The following is a 15891-nucleotide window of genomic DNA, read 5'->3' as shown; positions in this document are numbered from 1 at the left end:
CCTTTAGGTTCTAAAACCTGGCTGTTTACAGAATATTGTTCTCATGAACAATACTAGATTTTGAAAAATCAGATTTAAGTGTACTTTGTGAGATTCTGAAGTGAGCTAAAAAAAAAAAAAAAGAATGTTCAATGACCAGGAAAATTCAGAACAAATGTCACAGAGCACTTTCTACATGTCCCTTTTATAATATGTGGGACAGGAATTTATAATTTTGTGTCAAATGCCCTTTGTCCTTAGGAACTCTTTGAGGGCAGGCACTGTGTTTTATTGGAATTTAGATTTCCGTCCAGTGGCAGAGTTTTTGGTGTATGGAATACCCTCAGAATCTGCTTGCTGGATAAGTAATAAAAATTGAATAATCCTTCCTTAGAACCATTAAAGGAGCACATAGGGGTGCTGTCACCTTCTAGAGTAGGGAAGGCCTGAATCAAGCAGGGAGTCATAGTATTTTCACTCTCAGACCATGCAACAGAAACTGCTATTTGGGCTTATGGTAACATCCCTTTGTCTGGTAATAGTATCCAGAGTTTTTTGAGGGGACTAGTCCCTTGACACCATTAGCCCACCTAATTTGGATAGGGCCAATCCCTCCATGGGCTCCAGGCTAATAATTCAGTGCACTTCTATCTCCTTCCCAGTGTTTGGTTCAGGGGTGGGTATACAACTCAAATTTTCCAATTAGACAGCTTCTGGGGTTTTTTTGTGTGTGTGTGTGTGGGAGAGAAAAATCTTTCTCCCTGGACTTAGAATCATATGGATAGAACTGGTGGAGGCCACTTGAGACCAGGGCTAACCACAGAGGAAGTTAGAATGGAGGGAAGCAACAGGGCAGATCCTTAAGGTCCATCTTGGAATATCTTGATCCAGCTATGCCTGAAGCCAGCAGACATTACCCAAGCCAAGACCATTTCATGGCTATGTAGCATGAGAGTTATAAACCTTTGTTGTTTGTAGTTTGAGACTGGGTGGGGGGGGGTGTTGATGAGCAACCTGACCTAGTTTACCATGATGATTCAAGCAGGTCTTTATCATTACTGTCTTAAAAACAGTGATCTGTCTATTCTTAAATATGTCAAAACAGGTCACAAATGAGGACCCAAGTCTGTATTTGAACGTTTTAAAATGGTCACTAAAGAGGTATAAAGAGATTGCATCCATGCTCTTCATGGGCTTTCTGAAAGGCTGCTTACCCACTGAACTTCACCTCCCGCAAAGGCGGCAAGATCCCGCTGGAGGTAGGGTGACACTTTGTACCCATCTATGCCTGTGAATTCCAAACCTCTTTAAAAATGTCTTATCTATATTTAACAGGAATGCCATAGAAACAGTTTAACTAGGACACATTTTCAGCTCACTGTTTATTCTTTGTTTATGGATTTTAGCATCTGGTTGCTAACTAGAGCTTTAAAATTGAATAGGGGGGCGCCTGGGTGGCTCAGTCCTTAAGCATCTGCCTTCAGCCCAGCACATGATCCTGCAGCCCTGCTCAGCGGGAAGCCTGCTCCTCCCTCATCGAGTCTCCCTGCCTGTGTTCCCTCTCCCTATTTCTGTCAAATAAATAAAATATATTTTTTAAATTAAAAATAAAAATAAAATAAAATGGAATAAGAGAGAGATTAATGATTGAGGTAAAGCTCAAGAGCCTTAGCAAAACTCTTAAATTTTTTCTCATTTAATTAGATTCATAGCAGGATTAACTTAAATGTAGTCAATTAAACATTTTAAGATTTGATTACTTATCATGATCTAGTTTCATTTTTCTAGCATATCCTATCTTTACCTTCGTTCATGAGTGCCTTACTGAAAGGGGCGTGGCATAAGAATGTAAAAAACACAAATTCTTGCCAGTTCACATATAATAAAATTTAAGACCTTTAAAAGTAAGAGTTTTTGTCTCCCTGGTCAGCTTTTTGCAACTATGATAGTTACTGTCACAAACATCTATAGAACTGGAAGTTTAAGAGAAATCATTACAACTACTTACGTTAGAAATATTAAAAAAAAACTATATGAGCTATGTACTTGGATAAAATACACTGACATCTAAAATTTGAGGTCTGCTTTTTGTTTTAAAACTGTTGCTTGAAAATCACCAATCTGATTAACTATCTGATAGTTAAATTTTAGAAAAACTTTTAAATTCTGTTTACCTTTTATAGCAATCTACCTAAAATTGTACTTTTAAAGATTATTTTGAAAATTTTATTTCAGTTGATGGTATTACTTCCCTTGACTTTGTAGAGATGCTGAAATTCAGTAATAGCCAGAGGAGGAGAAAAGGACTTTCTATATATTTTTTTTTAGGACTTTCTATATTTTAGTATTTTAACTTTTTAACTCTTCCATTATTCTTTTTAAGTCCAGATTCTGTCTTTCTCCATTTAAAATGCCTAGTTCAAACCACAATGAGATACCACCTCACACCAGTCAGAAGGGCTAAAATTAACAAGTCAGGAAATGACAGATGCTGGCGAGGATGCAGAGAAAGGGGAACCCTCCTACACTCTAGGTGGGAGTGCAAGCTGGTGCAGCCACTCTGGAAAACAGTATGGAGGTTCCTCAAAAAGTTGAAAATAGAGCTACCCTACAACCCAGCAATCGCACTACTGGGTATTTACCCTAAAGATACAAACGTAGTGATCTGAGGGGCATGTGCATCTGAATGTTTATAGCAGCAATATCCACAATAGCCAAACTATGGAAAGAACCTAGATGTCCATCAACAGATGAATGGATAAAGAAGATGTGGTGTATATACACAATGGAATACTATGCAGCCATCAAGAAAAAAAAATGAAATCTTGCCATTTTTGATGACATGGATGAAACTAGAGGGTATTATGCTTAGCGAAATAAGTCAGTCAGAGAAAGACAATTATTATATGATCTCCCTGATATAAGGAAGTGGAGATGCAATGTGGGGGGCTTGGGAAGTAGGAAAAGAATAAATGAAAAAATGGGATCAGGAGGCAGACAAACCATAGGAGACTTAATCTCACAAAACAGACTGAGGGTTGCTAGGGGGAGGGGGATAGGGAGAGGGTGGTGAGGTTATGGACATTGGGGAGGGTATGTGCTATGGTGAGTGTTGTGAAGTGTGTAAACCTGGCGATTCACAGACCTGTACCCTGGGGCTAATAATACATTATATGTTTATTTAAAAATTATTAAAAATAAAAATAAAATGCCTAGTTCAGTTCCCAGAGAGTCCCAGAAGTCCTCACCACTTTCCCTCATGAGTTCCCAGTCCCATGCCCAGTGCATGGTAGGTCCTTCAGTCCTTCAGAAATGCTTATGAATGAATGAAAAAGCATTTATTGGGGGCACCTAAGTTGCTTAGCTGTTTAAGTGTCAGCTTAAGTTAAATTCTTAACTCTTAAGTTAACTCTTTAACTCTTGATTTTGGCTCAGGTCATGATCTTAGGGTTGTGAGATCAAGTCCCATGTCCAGCTCCATGCTGGTCATGGAGCCTGCTTAAGATTCTATCTTTCCCTCTCTCCCTCTCTCCCTCCTTATCTCCTTCTCCCCACCCAGCTTTCACCCATGTGCTTGCTCTCTTTAAAATAAATAAATCTTTAAAAAAAAAAAAAGCATTGGGGCACCTCGGTGACTCAGCTGTTAAGCATCTGCCTTTGGCTCTGGTCATGATCTCAGAGTCCTGGGATTGAGCCCTACATCGGGCTCCCTGCTCAGTGGGAAGTCTACCTCTCCCTCTCCCACTCTCCCTGCTTGTATTCCCTCTCCTCTCTCTCTCTTTCTCTGTCAAATAAATAAAAGCTTTTTTAAAAAAGCATTTATTTAACCTCTATTTTGACTGTAGTACGGTTCAGGGAATATCTTTGTACCAGGGCTTGAAATGAGAGCATCAAATACTCTTGCTGCAAACCTAGCTCCCAGTTTTGGGTTATTAATTCTTACCAAGGGTGATCCAGGACAGTAGGTTGAGTTAGCAAGTTGAATGCTCCATTACTACTCACGGCTAGTACTGGAGTAGCTCCAGATTTCCAGTCCAGTATTTTTACCCTCGGTAGATGCAGTCTTTGACGTGAACTCTTTTCAGAAATGGTAAGAAGCCTGGTTAAAAGGCACGCCCTCTCTGATAGCCACAGGCCTGCCTCATTGTCCCCAGCAGCAGTGCTGTGGGCCTTCTAGAAGCATTAACTCTACAACCTCAGCCCCTCTACAAGAATAAGCCTGCTCTTCTGTTGTGTCTGGTGCTGCCGTGGCTGGGGATCAGATCTGGAAAGGGCAGCCCACCCCGAGGCGAGAGCGGCTGCATTTTTAATCACATCATGAACGAGTCAGGTGCTATTTCACGTATTGGGCTGTTCGCCAGACAAAAAAGTCGTAGGATGTGTTTGGCCTTTCCAAGATGGCTAATGGAATGTTGCTATTAACCTCTCTGACAAAATGAGGTCTTGGGGACCCTCTCTGGAAAGCATGGTCTATGGAGCCCGCGATTCTGACATCCGCTCGGGACTCTGTAATCGAAATGCTGACCACTGGTTAGTGTGGACTTGGACTTTGGCCACTCCAGTCATCTACGTAATTAGTACCCTAAGCCTTAGCAGCTACCTCTCTCTCTCATCCTTTATCATTTCTTGAGTGTTTTCTATGTGCCAGTCATGGCTATGTGCTAATGGTATATGTTCTACACTGTGAGACAACCAGGGCAGTCTTGACATGGGCACACTATTGGTAAGAAGACCCACAAGTGTTGAAGTCAAAGATGAAGGAGGAACATTACAATGCCCTATTTCTATAAACACATATACACATACATACAGGAATAGGCAATGATAAAGTTCTAGAAAGAGGCAGAGCAAACATGATGGTCGGTGCTTTCGAGGAAGGGATAGGGATGATGTTTGGGATGGGGGTTAAATGAGGTTTTAATTTTTTTTTAATGACAATCCATTTGTCTATAACCAGTGTAATTAAACAATAACAAAAGATTATAACCCAAAATCTTTTGTTTTTTTTTTTAAGGTATCAACGTTTGTTATACTTTGAATAAAGCATATGATAAATGTTGGCCACGTCTGGGTTTTTACCTTAAAATACAAATTCAAAGAGGTAGGAAATTAAAATTATTTCTAGTCACCAATGAATTTCCTACCTGACATGACAGGGCTCCTTAATGTCATCTCTGTAACAAGGACAAAGACCAGGTATCTTAGCACACTCTATCGGCTCTTAGAAATCTGGCCCCTATGGAATTACTCTCACGTCTGTGTTCCCAACTGTCAGCCTCCACTCCCACCAAGCTCTTGCCTGCACACACTCACTGTTCTCAAAACCTAAACCCTGGTTTTTGGCTCATCCATTTCTTTTGGCCTGGAATGCCTTCTCACTCTTCATTCTTCTCTGCCAAGACAGCCTCTACTTACAGTCACATGTGGAACCTTCTCAATTCCACGGCCCAGGTAGAATACTCAGACATACACCAACCGAAAGAGACCTTTCTAGATTATTCTAGACCAGCCATGCCACACATGATGCCAGGCACCTCGTCTCTCGCGCTCATTGCCATGCCCTTACCACCAGCACAGAACACACCATTGGTATACAATGAGTGCCCACCAAACAGATTGTTAGAAGAGTGTAGTTTCTGTGTTTGCTCAATTTCAAGTGCTTTAAGAGCATCCTAATTTCCCCAGCACTAAGCAAAGAGCTCCTCAGATATTTATTGAGTGCGTTCATTCAATAAATGCCTGGAACTATGCCCATTGTGCTTTCTGGGGAGAAAGAATTCACAGGTAATTCTTCAGCCAGGATGAGTCATACCCAATATACATTAGTACTATGTATATATAGCACATGACATTTTATTCCATGGGAAATATAAGTGAGGAGCTTTCTATGAAGTATTATGGAGAATACGTAATGTTAACTCACCACAAACTTGCTCAGCCGTGCTCTACAGCATGCTGTGGAGAGTGCAGGGCAATGATGAGATAATGGTAAGTCACAGTCCCTGAGTCTTCCCGTGTCATCTGTCAGGAGGTTTGTGAGGGCACTAACATAACTAATTCCTTCGAAGGTAAAAGTAACTGTGTGCCTTTCTGGAGAGCAAACTGAAATATTAAAATTTTAAATTACACATAACTTTGTGGGAAAATCTGCCAAATTAAGCAGATAAAGAGGTTTACACTATTGTTTTTAAACAAGACAGAAACTGGAAATGACTGATAGATCCCCAATTGATGGCCACTTCGGTTAAGTAATTATGCTAGACCCCTGTAATGGAATGCTAGACAGTTGCCTAAAAAGGTGGGGGCTTTTTTAAAGGAGATGACTGGGGAAAAGTAGGCTCCAGTCATGAAAAAAAATGTAGATGTATGTTACATTTCTTGAAGGATTAAAAAGGGAGAACACCCAGGAATTGCCTGCATGTAGCCCAAAATATTAAATCATCGTTTCCCCTTATATATTTTTGCATAATGAACATGTAATAGTCCTTGTTCTAAAATTTTTTTTAATTAAGCTAGTTTCCTGTGATTGCATTCTCCAAAGTGACCTTTTATGTTCAGAAATGAAGTCACTTTAATAAACTTTGTAACTTAGATGGAAGTATTGCAATGTTCATACCCCTGCAAAGAGTGTCTTCTGCCCAGTCAAAACCGAGGAAAACAGATCCGAAAACAGATCAAGCTTGCTGAGATCCCTAAAACATAAAGGTATTTCATAGAAACTTGAGTTTGAGTAGAATGGGAACTCTTGTGGTCTATTTGGGTTTGAATACAATGTTGAATAGTCGTGATTAATTTTTTGTAACCACTTCCTTTGCTTTTATGTTCCAGTCAAAATATAGTCAACTGTATTCACAGTGGAAAGGTGATTTTTTTTCTTACAAAGAAACATGTTTATAAATGTTTAAATCTATTAGAGTTAGCCCCCAATGAGGATAGAAGGAAAAATGGAATTTAAGGCGAAATTTTAGAATACACACCTCTATATATATGCTGTGTAGAATGTATGATGATGGTGTGAAGAGTTGGACAGAACCAGGATTTTAAAAGAAAATTGAATTTGAAACCTATCCTATATAAATAGATTAACTTTTTTACATTGGTTTGTAAGAAAGTTTAGACTGCGTCCCAAATGAAAGGAATTATTCTTTTAATCCCAAATATTTGATCTTTTCCATTAGTATTTTGCTTCTCTAGATGAATTATAATTCAGTATGGCCAACACAGAGCTAAACCTGAATGTCATAAAAATTCCCCAAGTGTTTATCTTTAGATATGGGATGTTTACAGCCTTTCCAAACTTTGAGCTTCTTCCCATGGTACGAATCTCTGGAATCCTCAAACACTAGTTTAGCTGTTAGATGTTCAGTCTCCATTTAACTTCCATTCCTATTTCTTTCTAGAAAGTTCAAGTATAGTGATGCTTTTAATAGGCTCAGTTGAGAATCAAGAAAAAAACCCTTGAATTTCAAAATTCACTTGAACAGAGCTAATAATCTAGACAGCAGTTTGGTTATTAAACAGTCCTAGAAATTGGTTGCATATCTTCTAGAACCTCTACACCCAACCAGGTAGTTCTTTATGTAGGAAAAGGAAATAAACCTACAACTACTAAAGCAAATGAATTTTGTTAAATACACATCTATTGTAATAAGTTTTAGATGTAACAGTTTAAATTTGGCCTACCTTGTTATTTGTTACATTGTTGCTTTGTTTTTAAGAACTACTTGGAAAGCTTTGAAGACTGAAAATAATTCTGCTGATTGTGTTTGATGACAACTACATGCTCACTTAGTTGGCTACTCTTTTTTTTTTTTTCCTTAAGATTTTATTTGACAGAGACACACAGTGAGAGAGGGAACACGAGCAGGGGGAGTGAGAGGGAGAAGTGGGGTTCCCGATGAGCAGGGAGCCTGATGCAGATTCTGGGGAGGGGGGGTGGGGGCTCAATCCAGACTCTGGGATCATAACCTGAGCAGAAGACAGATGCTTAAAGACTGAGCCACCCAGGCACCCGATTAGTTGGCTACTCTTAAAAGACCTCCTCGTCCTACAAGATTAGACATGTTTATTCACTAACATCAAGGATAAAGTATTTCTATTTGCTAAGCCACTTTGACCTTTGTTTTCTTTCTAGCAGAATCGCTTTCTGTGAAATCCTTCATAAGACAGGCCATTTATATAAACATATAAGTTAATCAATTAAAGAAAATGTTCTCCTGTATTCGATGGACCATTTCATAGAGCCTAAGACCAGTTAAAAGAGCAAGTGGTCTTGAAAGAAAGGGTCCAATAGAGCGAATATTGTCTTGGAAGAGGTTTGCTCTCACCCCTCCCCCACCTTTTGGCATTTCTGTCAATAAGCTGTGTGACCCCCGCTAAGGTCACCTTCATGCTCTTCTGAAAATGAAGGGAGGGGGGTGAGGGAAGTCTTTAAATCTCTTGCACTTCGGATTCCTTAAACCTCTTTCTGAAAGAGGGTCAAGACTGGGGAGAATATCATGCTCAAAAGCTCCAGAGAGATGCCTGCAGCCGGCGTCTCTAAGGGTTTGCCCAGTTCCTTCTAGAACTTTCAGATAGTCATTTTATAGTTTTTCCCATTAGAGGGACTGTCTTCCACTGATAGAATTTTTTTTTCTTAACTATGAACACTCTGTGGGTTACTTCAAAGTCTTCCCTGCAAGGAAGTACCAGTACCAAAGATTAGATTTTAATTCTTGGTGCCACATAAGGAGGACCAGAGGACTTTGAATGCAGTAAACTTCATCTGTTACCACCCAGAGAATATAAGATAAGACATAGCCAGCCCCATATTTCCTAGACTTTGGTGTTTGTCATCAAAGAACCATGGTTGTGCATGGAACAATGTCAATATGGCTAGGAGTCAAACACTGAACCTTTAAAAAAAAAATCTCATAATTCATACGAACAGGAAGAAAGCACTGTACTCAAAAATCCTCTACGTCCTGATTAATGTGTTTAGTAGAGATTGTGGTAGCTTTGCTTTGCCCAACCAAGTTTGCTCAGTTGGCAGGCTGAGTCAGAGGCAGGCTGGAAGGGCAGGAGCAGCCTTCTAGAATGGCCAAAGCATTTAATGAATAAAGATTATATGTGGTTTCAAGCTATTTCCCAGTAGAGAAAAGCTAGACGCTGATGGCTGAACTACCTGTTAAGAGGAGTTGTGCTTCGTCTGCTTTATGCTGGAGGGAGAGGGAGAGGAAATGCACGCTGTCAAGGGTTTGAGGGCAGGAAAGAGGAGAGAACAAATGGGGGACTGTCTTCTTGTAAAGGGCAAGCGGGGGTCTCTTTTCCTAAAAACCTTAAAAGCTTATAACAGAAAAAGCTTGTGAAAATGGTGGTTATTTTTCTGGAGCATGAGAATCAGGGCTGGCCAAGAACGTTTAGTTAGAAGCAGAAGGTGAATGGGAGAAGTTCTACTCAGGATTGGCGGGGTGGGGGTGGGGGGGTGGGATTGGAGGCAAGGAAAGAAAAGAATGGATGGGGGGCGGTTTGCACACAGGAGGGTTTGATTAATCTGGTTTGTTGAATGGCTAACGATTACCGAGGAACTAAAAATTATAACTGTATTTACATAAATTTTGCATAAATCTTTTATATAAATATATAAGCTTTTATATTTATATATAAAAATGTTTTTCACATGTGATCTTTTTGCTTAGCCACTTAATGCAGTTGCTTTCTCTTTGCAAAGCCTTTGCAAAGCAAGGTGCTCCTTCCCTTTGGCCCAGTGAGCTCTGCCTGGGAAGTGTGGCTGTTGCCTGTGAGGCCATGACTTTCCTTTGGGGGTGGCACACCCTAATTTATGGCCCCGTGGCTTGGAAAATATCAACAATCTTGTAAACAAACACCCATGGCAGAGGGAAAGAGAGAGTGACCAAGTGCAAAGGGAAGAACCAGATTTGAGAGGAAAGAGCAGGGAGCTTATTTTGAGGGAGTTTTTACAGCCGAGAAGTTTCCAGAGAAATGATTTTCAGTTAGCTGCTATAGGGTGGTGGTTACAGAGAGCGGAGAGAGATGGAGAAAAGGATTTCTTTTGTCCTATGCATGGATTGGATTGCCATTTGACATGGTTTCCTCTTAATATGGAGAGAAAGACTTGCATTGTTCTCAATTACACTTTTAGAGGGGCCAACCCATATGCTGAGCTGGTTTCATGTTACAGTGGAAAACTTTTTCATTCAGGGATGGTCCCAGGACTGTCTGAATTGCAACAATTTGGAGTCGATTTATGGAACTAATATGTAAGTGAACAAATATTTAGAATGTTCCACACGGTGCTAAGTTCTATAAGGAATATGGAAGTGCCTGAACACGTGTTTTTTTGTAGTTGTTGTTATGTTAGTCACCATACAGTACATCATTAGTTTTTGATGTAGTGTTCCATGATTCATTGCTTGCATATAACACCCAGTGCTCCGTGCCATCCATGCCCTCCCTAATACCCATCACCAGGCTCACCCATCCCCCTTCTAAAACCCTCAGTTTGATTCCTGGAGTCCACAGTCTCTCATAGTTCATCTCCCCCTCTGATTTTCCCCCCTTCTTTTTTCCCTTCTCCTAATGTCCTCCATATTATTCCTTATTTCCATAGATAAGTGAAACCATATGATAATGGTCTTTTTCTGACTTATTTCACTCAGGATAATCTCCATCCATGTTGATGCAAAAGTTGGATGTTCATCCTTTCTGATGGCTGAGTACTATTCCATGGAATATATGAACCATATCTTCTTTATCCATTTGTCTGTTGAAGGGCATCTCAGCTCTTTCCACAGTTTGGCTATTGCAGCCATTGCTGCTTTGAACATTGGGGTGCATGTGGCCCTTTTCACGACATCTGTATCTTTGGGGTAAATACTCAGTAGTGCAATTGCAGGGTCATAGGGAAGCTCTATTTTTAATTTCTTAAGAAATCTCCACACTGTTTTCCAAAGTGGCTGCACCAACTTACATTCCCACCAACAGTGGAAGAAGGTTCCCCTTTCTCCACAAACTCTCCAACACTTGTTTGTCATATCAATTTTGGCCATTCTAACTGATGTAAGGTGGTATCTCAATGTGGTTTTGATTTGAATCTCCCTAATGGCTAATGATGATGAACATTTTCTCATGTGTCTGTGAGCCATTTGGATGTCTTCTTTGGAGAAGTGTCTGTTCATGACTTCTGCCCATTTTTTGACTTGATTGTTTTTCGGGCCTTTAGTTTGAGAAGTTCTTTATAGATCTTGGATATTAGCCCTTTATGTTGTCATTTGCAAAATACTTCTCCCATTCCATGGGTTGTCTGTTGTGTTGACTGTTTCCTTTGCTGTGCAAAAACTTTTGATCTAGATGAAGTCCCCAAAACTTCATTTTTTCTTTTGTTTCCCTTGCCTTGGAGACAGGTTTTGAAAGAAGTTGCTGTAACCAGTGTCAAAAAGTTTACTGCCTATGTTCTCCTCTAGGATTTTGATGGATTCCTGTCTCACATTGAGGTCTTTCATCCATTTTGAGTTTATCTTTGTGTATGGTGTGAGAGAATGGTCGAGTTTCATTCTTCTATACATAGCTGTCCAATTTTCCCAGCACCATTTATTGAAGAGATGGTCTTTTTCCACTGGATATTTTTTCCCTGCTTTGTCGAAGATTAATTGACCAGGAACACGTGTTCTACATCCTCCCATAAGTTACTCTCTAGGTAGATAAGGCTTATCAGCAAACTTTCGAGGTAAGAGAAGACTTCAGAGAAAGTGTTTGCAGCTAAGTGGGAAAGAGACAACTTCGAGATGGGGCAGTGGGGAGTTTATTTAAGGAAAAGTCCAGTTTGGTGGAGAGACAGGAATCAGGCTTTTAAGACAGGCAACGCTCCAGGAGCGCCTGAGCACAGGGGAGGTGTGGATGTCTCTCTCTCTCTCTCTCTCTCTCACACACACACACACACACACACACACACACACACACACGGTGATTGCTAGGAAGTAAGTCTCCAAAGGGTTTCAGGAATACCTTACTCTTCTCCTAGCCCTTCCACCTGTGAGTGACCCTGGGCAGTGAACCAGGCATAGTCCTTAACATTTCACAGCTGAAGGAAATGAAGACATGAAATCCAGAGGCTGTGACTCACATGTGGTCATGTAAGGGACAAGAGAGAATTCACCTGCCCTTTGGTGCCCCGGTGCCCATGCTGGGGGAGAGAGGGGACTGATGCAGCAGTCTGGAGAGGGACCGGATTCCCTTAGTGCCTCAGAGATACTGAAGGGGATATTGGTTTGGTGGATTTAATGGAGACTGAAGTCACAGTGACATCACAGGAGAGGTTTGCTTTTCTCTCCTGCACAAGTTCAAGCTGACAGGCAGTCCAGGGAAACCAAAGGTAGACAGCTTTAATCCACAAGGTCATTTTGCTGCCTCTAAGCCCCAGGAGGCTGGTCTACACAGCAGCATCAACCTGGTCTTTTGGTTTAAGGAATAGGAAGTGGGCTTCCTACATGCGCTCTCCAATTCCCATCATCACCCGTTCTCCTCTCCCAGGGAGGACTCCCTGTCTCGTGCTGCCCTTACCTTTAGAGCTTTCCTCCACCAACACTTTATTAAACGGTTCCAGGTTGTGTCATCTGCACCCTGCGGGACCCTGACTGGTAGTCAGCTAGGGATTTCTCTTTCTTTAGCCCTGTTTCACCAGGATTATCCTCATCTACATGGGTATACCCAACTCACCACATTCTGGTTCACTCGAAGGGGAAAAAGACGAAGGGAGGGTGTCTTAGTTTTCTATTGCTGCTATAACCAATTATTGTAAACATAGTAGCTTAAGAGGACACGTATTTATCTTACAGTTTTGTAGATTAGAAGTCCGACACGGGTCTCTCTCGGCTAAAATCAAGGTGTGTTCTTTTCCAGAGGCAGTGGAAAAGAATCCCTTTCCTTGCTTTTTCTAGTTTCTGGGATCCACTTCCTCCTCTGTCTCGAGAGCCAGGAATGTCAGAACAAGTCCTTCTCATGCCGGTATCTTGCTGGCTCTCTCGTTCTCTCCAGATCTCATTCTATCTCTCTCTTCCACCTTCCTCTTCTACTTTTAAAGACTCTTAATGTTATGCAGGACCCACCTGGAGAGCTCAGGCTAATTGCCCCATCTCAAGGTCAGCTGATTTGAACCAGAATTCTATCGGCCTCCTTAATTTCCCTTTGCCGTGTAACATAACATAGTCCCAGGCGATGGAGGTTAGGGCATGGATATCTTCTGGGGTCATTATTCTTGCTTCCCACGGAGGTTGAACAGCTTCCTTTTAAGGTTGTGTCCTTGAAGTCGCACATAACACTCTCACAAATATCCTCCCAGCCAGAATTCAGTCACATGGTCACAATGAACTGCCAGGGAAGCTGAGTAGTTTCTCTAATGAGGCAACCACGTGCTTGTTTAGAAATGGAGGAGTCCTCCTCCCAAAAAAAAGAAGGAAGACAGTAGATACTGGACAGCAATTCTTTGGGTTTCCCTTCATCTTGCCACCTTGGTGCTGTGGGAAAAGGGCACTTAACTCCTGGCCCCGAGTTGCTGCTCACCTGAGACTGGTTTCTAATTTAGGAGAAGATAGAATTGTTTCCTTAATGGACCACACCGGCTCTGTCATAGTGATGTTTCCTGATCTTCACAATGATTTTCTGATGAGACTAGCTGGTTTGCCAATGTTTCTTTCTGACCTCTGGTAACAGGGCTTCCTCACATTTACCGGCCACAGACTCCGTGTGTGACGGACCTGGTACGCTCTCCGCCATCTTGCTCTCCCTTCCACAGTCACAGTCACCGATCCTGTCTGCTGCCCTGTCACTGAGTGTTGCCTGTGTCAGTCTCTATGAGCCTGGCCACGACTCTCCATCTCAACCCTGGCTCTCTGTCTCCTGCCCTTCCCCCCACTGCTGCTCTGAGATGCACGGAGTTCAGTGTAGACTTCTCTGTTCCGGTCTCTCACACACCACGGCAGACTTCCCAGTGCCAGGCAAATGTAGTGTTCACTCACCTCAAGACTAGGAAACTAACAGAGTCATTATAACAGAAGCAAAGACCATGTATTCATGTTGATGTAGAGCTGCGAGCTCTTCCATGAAAACTGACAGAGGCTTCTTGATGCAAAATACATGGATCTAAAACCAAGAGAGGGGGAAAATCTGACACTCTTTGCAATTACATTCAAATGCCTCACAGGCAAAATTTTACTCCCTATACCTGACTTTGGGCTCCAGTCTCTAAGGAAGTATTTTTTACTAGATGGCACAACAGCTGCACCATTGAATTAGAAATCTACCAATAATCAGCTCTTTCAGGAACAACAGGCCAAATAAGGGGGGATTATCATTTTGATTGGGGTCATTGGTCTCAACTCTTAAAGAGAAATAGAGCTTTTGTTACACAGTGGCAGCAGGGAAGGGTATGACTGCAGCCTAGACAATCCGGTCCTGCCAAGTCCAAGGGCAAAATGTAATGTAAGTGCACTTTGCCTCTGTATCCGCAGGACCTTCAGAGACAGAACCACCAGAAAAGAAGGTTTGGATCATCTACCTGATAAAGAGATGCTTGCTGAAGGCGGAGGGAGGAGGAAATGAGTAGGAAAGCAAGACCATTAATCCCAATGCAGCCTCTTGAAGAGTTCACAGACATGAGGTCTGCAACTCAATCTGTGTTCCCCATGTGAATTTTGTATGTATTCATATTCATTATAAAATATAAAAATGTGTTTAATTTCCTTTTTAGTTCCCTTCTTTCCTCACAACTCTATACTTGATGTGTGTTGGTGGTAAATGCTATCGTTTGGATCATCAGTTGAGGGACATCAGAGACCGAATTGTAACAGAAATGGAAAAGGAAGAGAGCATCAGTGAGCGATGGGACTTTGGGTTGGTTGCCTTGAAGACCTGGTGGATGTGCTTCCAGAAGGCTGAGCAGAGGCAATGTGGCATTTGGTAGAAGGGTTTGCTTTGTTTTAGAATCAGATGTTGGAAAAAAAAAAAAAGAATCAGATGTTGGATGAAGAAAGTATCATGATATTAGGAAAAGGTGGACTGTGACGGAAATTTGTAATTTTTTGATGCTTGCCATCAAAACACTTTCCACCTTGGAAGATCCAAAGATATGTGGAGAGAAAACTCCCCCTGCCCCACTACCAAAGCTAAAAGGGGTCTTCTCCCCGGCAGTCAGGGCACATGGAGAGGCTAAGGCAGTTGGATATTTGTCCCAATATCCAAAATGGGATTTTTGAGTCATGGGAGAGGAACACGAGATGCAAGACAGTTGAAAGTTAACTGGAGGGTGCCGAGTGTCCAATAGGGCGAGTGTTAGCATCCTCACCAGAGTGCTCCTGGGGTATGATCTTGGATATATTCCCAGATGCATAATCTTCCTTGGTTACATTTTCCTCAGTCATTTCTTCCACTTTATGTGCTATGAGATTACCTTTTTTTTAAAAATTTATTTATTTGAAAGACAGAGATCACAAGTAGGCAGAGAGGAAGAGGTAGGGAAGCAGGCTCCCTGCTGAGCAGAGAACCTGATGCGGGGCTCCATCCCAGGACCCTGGGATCATGACCTGAACGGAAGGCAGATGCTTTAACCCACTGAGCCACCCAGGTGGCCCTATGAGATTACCTTTAAAAAGATTCCTTTCCTGCATAACAAGCTATTATTGTTTGCATATGTCAATGTTTGCATCCAAGAACCAGACTGGTAAAATAATATTTAATTTTTTTATTGTTTGGATTACTTGCATTTTTAATATAAGTAGTGCATAAATAAATGGATTATTCACAAAGCTTTTCTCCCCTGTATTTAAGATTATTTTTTAAATATACGGGTTCAACTGGATCTCAGGTTATATCTTGCTACACATTTTTTTTTTAAAGATTTTATTTATGTGTCAGAAAGAG

General features: G+C 41.4%; 1 long non-coding RNA gene across 2 annotated transcripts in view; it reads left to right on the top strand.

Annotated features, from left to right (window-relative positions):
• The window catches only part of LOC122904698, a 31575-nt gene that overhangs the window by 7523 nt on the left and 8161 nt on the right, over nucleotides 1-15891 (top strand). The window contains exons 2-3 of one of the 2 annotated variants that reach the window (XR_006384247.1): nucleotides 6572-6684; nucleotides 14484-14668. This is a non-coding gene — a long non-coding RNA (uncharacterized LOC122904698). The remainder of the gene's footprint in view (nucleotides 1-6571; nucleotides 6685-14483; nucleotides 14669-15891) is intronic. The other variant, XR_006384244.1, reaches the window with a different exon arrangement.

This window comes from Neovison vison, chromosome 4 (assembly GCF_020171115.1).
Source record: "Neovison vison isolate M4711 chromosome 4, ASM_NN_V1, whole genome shotgun sequence".
Lineage (NCBI taxonomy): Eukaryota > Metazoa > Chordata > Mammalia > Carnivora > Mustelidae > Neogale > Neogale vison.
This window is presented reverse-complemented; position numbering and strand designations above follow the sequence as displayed.